The 12,636-nt window shown below is 41.4% G+C and overlaps 1 protein-coding gene across 1 annotated transcript in view; it reads left to right on the forward strand.

Annotated features, from left to right (window-relative positions):
* The window catches only part of LOC117538682 (gamma-aminobutyric acid receptor subunit rho-1-like), a 47,882-nt gene that overhangs the window by 13,454 nt on the left and 21,792 nt on the right, over positions 1-12,636 (forward strand). The gene's annotated exons all lie outside the window — the stretch shown is intronic.

A 12,636-nucleotide genomic window follows, 5' to 3' on the forward strand; every position in this document is an offset into this window, starting at 1 on the left:
TGTTGTTCTTTTTTCTGTTGTGGCCGAATAAACATGATGAGGGTATAAGGGACAAACCATGGGACTTTACTTCCTCTTGATATTGTCGGTTATTTACAAAAAAACACCTAAATATAGCCTACTTGTTGCTATTGTGCTTCTGTCTTTCTGTGTCTTTTCATCTGTAAACTCCCTCAACGGGGCCGCTTGCTCTCTTTTCTTGATCGCCCTCTCACGGGTGAACAGTTCAATGTCCCGCTTCATTGTAGGATTTCTGCCATGTCTATACCACTTTAGTTTGACCATCTCCATTATTAAGTTATGGAATACTAAATAAATAAGTAATTAGATACCTTACCATTACTGCGCTCATAAAGAATGATAAGAATAAGGATAATGCGTATTGAACTGGTTTCAAAAATAATTCATTAATTAGTTAGTTAATTCGTTTATTTAAGGTAATTAGTTAGAGGCCCTATTGTATCAGTATGTCTGGATTGCACAGCATTTACAATGGTCAAACTACATTAGAACAGAATTGTCCCCATGTTGTCTTTAATAGTTACTAACAATAGATATTTTAATGAGATATGGACCGCAAAACAAAAAATGGCCCTGGTTTTCATTTTTAAAATCAAGTCACCGAATGCAAGTATCGCCTTAACTTATTTTGTTACTGTTCAATTTAGTTGATAGTCGGGGGGAGGCCCTTTTTCCAGTTTAGAGCAAGAGTGGCTAGCTAGTAAATTATGCTAAATTACACATCAATCGTTATGTACTTTTATATTACGCTGACATCAGGATCTAGTGATATCCAAGCAATAGAGCTTCATTTAGCATGATACTTGTGTGGGTTGTACATGAAACCACTTGGTAATATATAAAAATGTATATGTTGAAGCCTGTTATGATCAATTGTGAGTTCAAACTTTATCTAAAAAGTCAAGCTGATGATGGATTACTGTGGTGGAGTTAAAATAACAATAGCCTATTTATTTTTGAAATGTGATGGAGTAAAAGGATAGTAACTGTGATTATTCATGTTAAGTAGCCCACAAGTAACTAAAACATTTGCAAGTGCAATAAGAAGCTACAGGAACGTTAATCTACGTCGGTAATATTAACATTATTTAATACAACATTTACGGTACAAGATTTACATCATACAGCCCATGTAGTATAATATTTTACAAATGATGAATTACAGCAAACATGTGCAATATATCCATTATTACAGCTCCGTGGGCTGGCAGTAAGGCGATATGGTCCGTTGTTATTGTGCATCCATGGGTAAAGATAAACGCATGTAGTGCTGAACACGTAACATGAACGTGCCGGGCGGCGCGGTCCCGTGGGTTAGATGCGCGTTCATAATGCCGAGGGAAATAACTCTCAGAATAACGTTATTAGCACATTTTTACAACTTGAGGAACGAATGTTTTTAATAAGGGCTATACAAGTGTTCATACTGGGTTCTTTATTTAGTTTAAAAAAAGTTATCCAACGAGTTACAGACCACTCTTTCCCAATGTAAGTCAATGGGAAAAAGTGTTTCTGGGCCCAGCAACCAAACGGAAGTGTAGTACCGCCGTTTGGCCACTACGAATATTCTCATCAGACTCCGGCGCACTTCCTGGGGGCTTGGTTGCGTTCCAATAGTCCATTTAGCTTAGGAACCTTCCTATCCGAGTGAAATGACCCGGAAGTCCCTCAGTGGCAGCCATGTTAAGTGCCGTTCCAATTCTCCAAATGAAAGGAAAGGAGATTTCAAACTTCCTTTAACCTCCTTTAGCTTAGGAACCACTGGACCTCCCTTGACGAAAGGAGAGGAGAAAATGCTGCCCCACAATGCATTGCAGCCGCAGCATTTGCCATCACTCAACAGTCGGCCGTTCACGGAAACAACCGATTATGACCGAGAAATGATATCATGAAAGTTACGGTGCTTATTAAGCATTTTAAAACGTATGTGGTAAGTTGCCAAAGTGCTTTTTTCTGAACGTTCATCAGTATTATAATCAAAAAGAGAAATATGAACGTTAGTTTTTACTGAAATGATCAAATAAAGTCAACATTTCACAGTCTTTACTGAGCTGTGTGGGGTTTGTTCAACTTCTAAAAGATGTTTGAATGGTGATATACACAGTGATAGATGTTAAGGACTAACGTTTATAATAAATACATTTGTATTGATTTTAAGATCTTTTCATACAATCATACGTATTGGGATCATTTGTATTAATGTGGACGGGAGGGAGAGGGTGACGAGCATAAGTTTCACTTTCATTTTTTATTTAAATTCCAACTTTGGTCATGAAGAATATGTTTCTCTGTTGTCCACATTCATAAAGCAAAAAACAACAGCATCAGAGCACGGTGCAGAGTCTCTAGATGAGTTTACAGTAGTCCCTCGTTCTTATTAAACATCCATGTTGTAGTCCGCTGTATAGAAAACTGTAGTTTCCATAGTTTCCCCACAGCAGCAGACGCACAAAATGACGTCCGCTGGCGCATCATAAACACGTCGAATAGTGAAAGTGCATTTGGATTCTCTAAAGTACCGGGTTGCGTTCCAATAGTCCATTTAGCTTAGGAAACTTCCTAACGGAGTGAAATGACCCGGAAGTACGTCACTGGCAGCCATGATAAGTGCTGTTAGAATTCTCTAGAATGAAAGGAAAGGATGTTTCAAACTTCCTTTATAACCTCCTTTAGCTTAGGAACCACTGGACCTCCCTAACCGAAAGGAGAGGAGAAAATGCTGCCCCACAATGCATTGCAGCCGCAGCATTTGCCGTCACAACAGTCGGCCGTTCACGGAAACAACCGATTATGACCGAGAAATGATATCATGAAAGTTACGGTGCTTATTAAGCATTTTAAAACATATGTGGTAAGTTGCCAAAGTGCTTTTTTCTGAACGTTCATCAGTATTATAATCAAAAAGAGAAATATGAACGTTAGTTTTTACTGAAATGATCAAATAAAGTCAACATCTCACAGTCTTTACTGAGCTGTGTGGGGTTTGTTCAACTTTTAAAAGATGTTTGAATGGTGATATACACAGTGATAGATGTTAAGGACTAACGTTTATAATAAATACATTTGTATTGATTTTAAGATATTTTCATACAATCATACGTATTGGGATCATTTGTATTAATGTGGACCGGAGGGAGAGGGTGACGAGCATAAGTTTCACTTTCCTTTTTTATTTCAATTCCAACTTTGGTCATGAAGAATATGTTTCTCTGTTGTCCCCGTTCATAAAGCATAAAGCAACAGCATCAGAGCACGGTGCAGAGTCTCTAGATGAGTTTACAGTAGTCCCTCGTTCTTATTGAACATCCATGTTGTAGTCCGCTGTATAGAAAACTGTAGTTTCCATAGTTTCCCCACAGCAGCAGACGCACATTCATGACGTCCGCTGGCGCATCATAAACACGTCGGATAGTGAAAGTGCATTCGGATTCTCTAAAGTACCGTGGTCTCTTCTCCTAAGTCCTTTTGAATTCTCCTATCCACTATCCCTTAACCCCGTGACGTTTCACTCAGAGGTCAAGGAATAGACGATAGGGTTAGAATTTAGGAGATGATTTTTGGATTATCGGAACGCAACCCCGCAGTCTCTTCTCCTAAATCCTTTTGAATTCTCCTATCCACTATCCCTTAACCCCGTGACGTTTCACTCAGAGGTCAAGGAATAGGAGATAGGGTTAGAACTTAGGAGCTGATTTTTGGATTGAAAATCTCTGAACTTCCTTCCACCCCGAAGTCAGCTCACTTAGAATGAATACATCTATTGATAAATCAGAAGGACCATTGTCTCTCTAATGCGGCTTTCACACCAGCGCTTTTCCCTTTCTAGCTCCGAGCTAGAGCTTTTCTGGTTCAGCTCCGGTTTCCCTTTTCTGCTCCCGCTCTGTTCACACCGCCCAGCACCCGAGTGGTGCTGCCGCTGCTGCGTCATGACATCACCCTTTACATCGCTGATTTGCTCCCCAACGGCATTACGGCGCTCACAACAACAACAACGGGGAACTGCGTCGGGTCGATGATCGTGTTGCTTTAATCACACGAAGCCAGAATAAATTGAATAACGACTTCTCCAACCTTATGCTTTTCTCCAGAGTGCAGTGGTTCATTGTTTATTAATGTGTTTCTGCAGCATTTACCGACCGCTGCAGTGTTGGCTGCTCTTCCACCGGAGTTTATTCTCCTCCGTTAGCTCCCGGTTAGCTCACACAGCGGCCGCTCTAAAGTATTCACTGTCCGACTCACACAAGCAGCTGATACATATCCCCAGTTCCCCTTAGCCTAAGTGAATGTGTGTCAGTCTGAATTGACGCTGTTTGGTATCACAACGCTCTTATGAAAGTTTCTCTGGTATAAAATGGGTGATGTTAGCATAGCAACCGAAGCTAAACTGACTACTTGCTATTGCTATCCTATTGTGGCATAAACCGTTTTCTACAGGCACATTTTACAGGCGTATTTTTATTATGATTCTACTTGTGATAGTTGGACACGAAAACCTGTGCAGCCCATGTATTGATTCCATCCGATAGCTGCTATAATACAAAACAACACGTCTGCCTCTCTCCACAATGATCAATAACAGTGAACGGATGGTCAAAGTAAGGTACAAATAAACAGAATCACACGAAGCCTGGTTAGTGTTGCCTGACTTTATAAAGTGTGTTTATAAGCACTATACTGCTTGTAGGCAGGCATGACAGTCGACCCATGTTCAGGGGAGGTGGGTTTAGTTTCCTGCACGCCTCGACGTAAGAGAGACGTAAGCGACGCCACCTCTTAGCTCCGAAGCTCTTGCCTCTAGACCGACAATTTTTTGGAGCTGGAAGTGAACCGGATTCCGGAGCTAAGAGCCGGCGCCACTGCGGTGTGAACAGGAAAAACCGGCGCTTTTCAGGCTCCAGCTCCGAGCCGGAGCTGAAAAAGCGCTGGTGTGAAAGGGGCATCAGTGAGTGACTCAATTCAGAAACACACCAACATCTTTATCGTTTCTTAGCTAATGCATGCTGGATATGAACCACTGAAAAATACTTATCAACGGGTAATTATTTTACTCAAGGCAGAAATCACAGGTTGTACTGTACCTTACCTACTCACAAATAGCCAAAAAACCACCTTTTGATTATAACACAAAAGTTGGAAGAAAAAGACCATTTGCGCTAATCTACAACTTTCTGCTATAACATGTTACTTTAATACTTCATGAGACAGCATATATCAATATTATAATCTGATATTAAATCATTTACTAATATTGCTTTAGATGCTAGAGATCTTATGTTTAAGAGACCACATTTAATCTTCCTGTTTTGTTGCACTGTAGTAGTTGTTACATTTACTTTTATTAGGTTATTATGTATGACACCTCTATTAGGTTTTACCTTAAATTGTCCTTGGGCAGACACACATACCGTTAATATTGGGTATTTTATTGGGTTCGGGATTCCTATGGATGACTGCCGAGGAGAGAGCGCAGAGAAGCGTGTAAAACTGTGAATCCGCCTCCTGGTCTCAACTCCAGATTGTCATGGATTAAGTCCACAAAGCCCTGAAATGTTTGCCGAAATGAGATCTGCACCATCCAAAGTAGGATGAATGCCGTCTCTCTTAATCAGATCTCTCTCTTATCACTTAATCAGTGATATATATTTTACACACTGCTCTGCTTTCTGCATGGACCTCACAGCTGTTCTCACTGGAAACATCGCATCGCGATTAAAGCAGTTAATAAAATAATATCCAGGGGATGCATGGCTGTTATTGGCTGAGATAAGTCCGGCCGTGCGTCACGCCTCTTTTAAACATCACTGTTGCCGGAAATACATCCGCGGAGGAGATCCTCGGTTATAGCTCCTCCAGAGAGCCTTCTCGATGCTCGATCCTCGGTCCTCGATGTGCATTTAGAGAAATGAGATGTCCTTCAACATGGCGCACTGAAATTCATTTCCGGGTCACTACCGGAGGACCGAGGATTGGAGGAGTCGAGGAGGGGAAATTAGAGAAATTAGAAACCTTCCCTGAGACAAAAGCCTCATCCCAATACCCCTCCTCGACTTCTCTCTTCCCCTCCTCCGGGACTTGACCCGGAAATCGATCAAGACACGCCATTTTGAAGGACGTCCCAATTGCTGAAATGCTCACGGAGGAGTCGAGGAGAGGTGAGGGAGGAGTATGGGCATAGATATGTCTCATAATTATTTGTGTGAACATAAAAATAATTTGTGTGTAAATATGTGATTTGTAAATGTAAAACAACATCCACAAATGCATTTAAAAGATTTGCAAACTCACAAATACATTTGCAAGTGTAAAACGGATCTGCAAATACGCTAAATATGTTCACAAATTAAAAAAAGATCTGTGAATATCTCTTTAACATTTACACCTTTCGATCAGGCATTTGTGAATCCATTTTGTATTTGTGGACCAAAAATGCGCTTGCGGATCTCAAATCTCTGTTCACGGATCTCAAATCTCTGTTCGCGGATCGTCTTTTTACACACACGGAATTTTGAGACATATTTCCCGCCGGTCTCGGCTAAAATCTACTCGTGTCACTCGGTTATTTTCGGAAACCACGTGATGGCCTGCTGATGACGACATTTCCGCATGATTTCAAAGTAAGAGCATGATGGTTTGTTTTATTGCTCTGTTTTTGTATTATAATGAACAGCGGAACGTTAGATGCATTCTTTATCACCATAACCCTGACCTAAATACGGTGCTTTTCTACAGATTACTTTATTACTGCATTGGTAAGGTAAAATTAGGCCGATTAATAAGATGTGAAGTGCTTTGTAACTTCGACCCGCTTGACTGAATACACAACAAACAATGAAGAAAGAGTTTTATCTGGGCTGTTTCACTGCCAGCTGCTCCCTCGGGACCCGAAAGTGGCGTATAGCCTGCACTTCAACATCAACGAAAGTGCTCGATATATGCTATATTGAACCAATAACACAAACTAACTGTATCACTATAACATGATGATGATGGTGATGGTGATGAAGAATGCATCTAACGTTCCGCTGTTCATTATAATACAAAAACAGAGCATTAAACAAACCATCATGCTCTTACTTTGAAATCATGCGGAAATGTCGCCATCAGCAGGCCATCACGTGGTTTCCGAAAATAACCGAGTGACACGAGTAGATTTTAGCCGAGACCGGCGGAAAATATGTCTCAAAATTCCGTGTGTGTAAAAAGACGATCCGCGAACAGAGATTTGAGATCCGTGAACAGAGATTTGAGTTCCGCAAGCGCATTTTTGGTCCACAAATACAAAATGGATTCACAAATGCCTGATCGAACGGTGTAAATGTTAAAGAGATATTCACAGATCTTTTTTTTATTTGTGAACATATTTAACGTATTTGCAGATCCGTTTTACACTTGCAAATGTATTTGTGAGTTTGCAAATCTTTTAAATGCATTTGTGGATGTTGTTTTACATTTACAAATCACATATTTACACACAAATTATTTTTATGTTCACACAAATAATTATGAGACATATCTATGCCCATAGAGGAGGGGTGCGGAAGGATACACGAGAGCAGACTACGCTGACGTGTTTTCACTACTCACGTATAAAAGCCCCGCCCCCACCTTCACAGCTGGTCGGTTTCAACAGAGGAAAACCGACAACTGGAAGATGAGTGGAAAAGCGTCACATAAATGTATAAGTGCTCACAGCTCCGTGGGAATTATTATGTGCAATTCATTTCTTAACCCTCTACAGCAGGGGTATTCAACTAAAATTCAACGAGGTCCAGTTAGAGAAAATCTCCCCCAAAGGTCCGGAACATCAAAATGTCTAACTTGCTTTACTAATTAGTGTGATATATATTGAAGTAGCCTGCAGCTTTATCAACGTCTGCATGTAATCAACAACTAACTGCCAATCAAATAAAGAAAGTACAATTAAAAAACAACAATTTTATTGTCAATGAACATTGAACTATACAGATATACAGTAAATACTGTGGATATGTGTAATGTTCCTCTCGCGCTGCATTTAAAATAAAATAGAGAAAATAAATAAAATAGCTTTTGAAAATATGTGCATCTTAAAAGTGCTTAATTTTAGATAAATAAAATAAAGTGTAGCAGCAGCTTGAGTTTCCCTTTTTCTTTGTTAACCGTTTCACATCATGACTTAACAGTTTCAGACGATTATAGAACAATATCAGTCTTTACACATCATAACAATTGAACAGTTTTAAACTTTCTCTTTCTTTACCTCTTATATTGCAGTCCCTCACTCACTTTGTTTTAATTCAGTGCGAGAATTGAGCTAGAGCTTGTCCTGCCAGGAGTTTAAATCTGGGCTGAAATGGTGTCAGGGCCATTCTCATTCACACATGCAGGTGCTCATTGGTTAGCCTCGGTTAGCCTGCCCTGGAACGATATTTAGTTTTAATTTTTATCCTGGTCGACTGATCATATTGGGCTCTGAGACTGCTTATTTTTTGTGACCTCAGTTCTGACTTGAGAGGGAATGTTTGGTCAAACACTTTGTGTTTTGTCTCATAGTGGCGTTTTGGCACTTTTAATGAGTGCCACGGTCTCTGAACAAATGAGACACACTGGTTCTGTGCTCCCAGTGGGCAGGATGAACATGAATGAGTCCACTCAGGGTTAAAATCTCTGTTCTCTAGGGCAACAAACGACTAATTTGATAATCGATTAATCTATCGATTAATGAACCGATTAATCGACTATTCGGACTATTACTGATGCCTTGATTTAGATTTTAGATTTAGCTTGAGGTTGTTTTAGGCATGTGGAAACTAACAATGAAGACAATAAAGATGAATACTTGATTCAAAAATACATATATTATTAAATTAACTAAACACATTTTGAACAAAATTAACATTGCTTTTTATTTAAATTAAATACATAATATTTCACATCAAAAGAAACAACAACGTTTTAACAAATCGTATAAAATAATCTGATGACAGAACTGTAAACAGAATAGCTGAAACTTTAACTAAATAAATAACTCAGTTTCCTCTAATCATTAACCCATGTTTGTATAATGTAGTTAACTCCGTGTGTTGCTGCTAGCATACATAACACCTGACGTGGAAACGTTCCTCGTGGACGGAGCTACAGAGCTGCTAGAAAGACATGGAACCCGGTGCATTCCTCCGTCTGGATGTGGAGCACTTTTGATAAATGTTTAGACAAACTGCTCGTGTTGCCGCCCTCACATGCTAAACTCTTATTGCACTTTAGGTAACGAGCATCGAGACGGGTAAAGTTTAACCACTTCGGAGCGCGTTCTCTCCGCCATCTCCTCTGTGTGGTGCTGCATGTAGCAGCCCGTCCACACAGCAGCTTAACGGTACGTCCACACAGCAGCTTTTCGAAAATCTTGGAGCTGGGCGTGTCTGAAAGCTTGGGGATTTCGCGACCAACAACCAATCACATGAATCTCCCGCCCCCGACATACAAAGCAAAAAACCCCGGTTCTTTCCACTATTTCTTTTAACATTTTGAACATTTATGAGATTAATGTCTATGGTGCTATTTTATGCTACATTCCATGCTGGCTAATGATACTGTCTATGCTTGCTAGCAACGAAGTAAACTAGCAACGAAGTAAACTGGATATAAAATCCCCAAACAAACGAAAACCTACCAGTTTCACCCACTGTCTCTGCCACCTCCCTCCATGCCTGGTTCCTCGGGGTTTGTATCCCGGTAAGTAAATAGGGACTGGTCATAAAGAACCGGGTGATTTGCTACCGCAATAACTAACTTCTCCTCCATTTTTGTTAGGAATATAGAATGAACTGCGGTCTGGCTCTCCCAGCTTGCACGCGGTTTGATTGGCTAGCGCTTGAACTGTCAGATTTGCATAAACGGGATTTGATTGGCTGACGCTTCCAGCTCAGCTTCAAAAATTGAACATTGCTCAACTTTGAAATCCTGGAAATCCTGGAAATCTTCGCCTCGCCCCCCCACAATGCAGTTCGGCGACAAGCGAGGGAAAGTGACGTCATCCCCATTCAAAGTCAATGGGCGGAGACGCGCTGGAAGCGGTGGACAAATCGCCAAAAGCTGCTGTGTGTACGGGCCGTTACGGCCCGTCCACACAGCAGCTTTGAACAAATCTTGAAAATCTTGGAGCTGGGCGTGTCTGACAGCTTGGGGATTTTTTGCGAGCAACACGACCAACAACCAATCACATGAATCTCCCGCCCCCGACATACAAAGCAAAAAAAAACGGGGATTTTATGCGAGCAATATATATATATATAAACTCCCCAAACAGGCGAAACCCTACCAGTTTCACCCACTGTCTCTGGCACCTCCCTCCATGCCTGGTTCCTCCGGTTTGTATCCCGGTAAATAGTTCTGGTCGTAAAGAACCGGGTGATTTGCTACCGTAATTTCTCGTTTGGAATATGAGGAAATGAACTGCGGTCTGGCTCTCCCTGCTTACACGCGGTTTGATTGGCTAGAGCTTCTACTGTCAGATTTGCATAAACGGATCTGATTGGCTGTCGCTTCCAGCTCAGCCTCAAAAGTTGAACATTGTTCAACTTTTTAATCATGAACATCCTGGAAATCCTGGAAATCTTCGCTTCGCTCCCCCACAATGCAGTTCGGCGACAAGCGAGGGAAAGTGACGTCATCCCCATTCAAAGTCAATGGGCGGAGACGCGCTGGAAGCGGTGGACAAATCGCCAAAAGCTGCTGTGTGGACGGGCCGTTACAGCCCGTCCACACAGCAGCTTTAGACGATTCTTCCACCGCTTCCAACGCTTCTCTGCCCATTGACTTTGAATGGGGATGACGTCACTTTGCCTCGCTTGTCGCCGAACTGCATTGTGGGGGAGCGAAGCGAAGATTTCCAGGATTTCCAGGATGTTCATGATTAAAAAGTTGAGCAATGTTCAACTTTTGAAGCTGAGCTGGAAGCGTCAGCCAATCAAACCCGTTTATGCAAATCTGACAGTAGAAGCTCTAGCCAATCAAACCGCGTGTAAGCAGGGAGAGCCAGACCACAGTTCATTTCCTCATATTCCAAACGAGAAATTACGGTAGCAAATCACCCGGTTCTTTACGACCAGAACTATTTACCGGGATACAAACCGGAGGAACCAGGCATGGAGGGAGGTGCCAGAGACAGTGGGTGAAACTGGTAGGTTTTCGCCTGTTTGGGGAGTTTATATATATATATATATATTGCTCGCATAAAATCCCCGTTTTTTTTTGCTTTGTATGTCGGGGGCGGGAGATTCATGTGATTGGTTGTTGGTCGTGTTGCTCGCAAAAAATCCCCAAGCTGTCAGACACGCCCAGCTCCAAGATTTTCAAGATTTGTTCAAAGCTACTGTGTGGACGGGCCGTAGCGGCTGCGTGTGCGTCAACTGCCCCGCCCCCTCGCACACAGACGGGGAGAGAAAGATCGAAAATACATCATAGACGCATTTGTTTGTCTTTTTGCATATTAGAAACGAGTTGGCGACACAAAGACTGCGATATAATGCTTATGTAGCAATAATACATGACATGTCTTTTTTAAATGTCTCCAGTACCAATAAAAAGACCAATAACGTTGGAGCTTAACGGCTCGTAAAACACATGTGATGACGTCACCAACGAATCGACGACTGAATTAGTTGGCAACTAATTTGGTAATCGATTTTAATCGATTAAGTCGATTAGTTGTTGCACCCCTACTGTTCTCACTGTCCACTTTCCTCTTCTTGGAGAGCGCCATGTGTAATTATTTGTCTCTCCCTGTCTGCCGCTAACACGCCTGTTCACTCTCCTCTCCGCTTCTCTCCCTGTATCGCTAATTATTCTCTTCACTCACTTTCCTCTCCGCTTCTCTCTGCCGCCCTCTCATCTCTTCTTCTGTGTTTCTCTCCCTGTATCGCTCACTCGTCTCTTTCGCCCCCTGTCGGCGGTTAAAATAGAATCGCCCCGTCAAAATTGAAATCCCCTATTAATGTATTGATTGTAGGTCCTGGGGCCTCATTTATAAAGCGATATACGCTCAAAAAATGGCGTACGCCAGTTTCTACGCAATGTTTGCGATTTATAAAATACTAACTTGACGGGAAAACGTGCGGTCCTCCACGCAAACTCTAACCCATGCGTACGCACTAAGCACAAAAACGGGAGAGACAAGAAACTGCGACACCGTGTTGGCAGAAGGAAGAATGGAGAGAAATATGTGGAAATAATACCATCAATAAAATGTTACCTCTCATTTATCATATATGAAGAATTCATTTTCAAACATTGATTAAAGCCAATCTTAAAATGATTAAACAAACGCCTGTTTGCGACTCCTCAGTGCACACAAAAACATAACTTGGAGAAATAAATAAATACGGATGTTATTTAAAACCACCTCGAATATGTTGTGTTAATGTTATGAAATGTTTTCTCATAAATGATGCGGTAAGCAGGAGGACAGAATTACGTCTAAACTGACGCCGTGTTGCATTTCTATAGGTTGTACGAGCATGGTTTTATATAGGCCTACTATCACGTTTAATCGTGTTTTATGCCGTTTGCCAAGACTTGATACGTCGCTCGTAAAACACAGGAGGTATGGAAGCTAAGAACACCATATGTGGTAAATTG

Source organism: Gymnodraco acuticeps, unplaced genomic scaffold, assembly GCF_902827175.1.
Source record: "Gymnodraco acuticeps unplaced genomic scaffold, fGymAcu1.1, whole genome shotgun sequence".
Classification (NCBI taxonomy): domain Eukaryota; kingdom Metazoa; phylum Chordata; class Actinopteri; order Perciformes; family Bathydraconidae; genus Gymnodraco; species Gymnodraco acuticeps.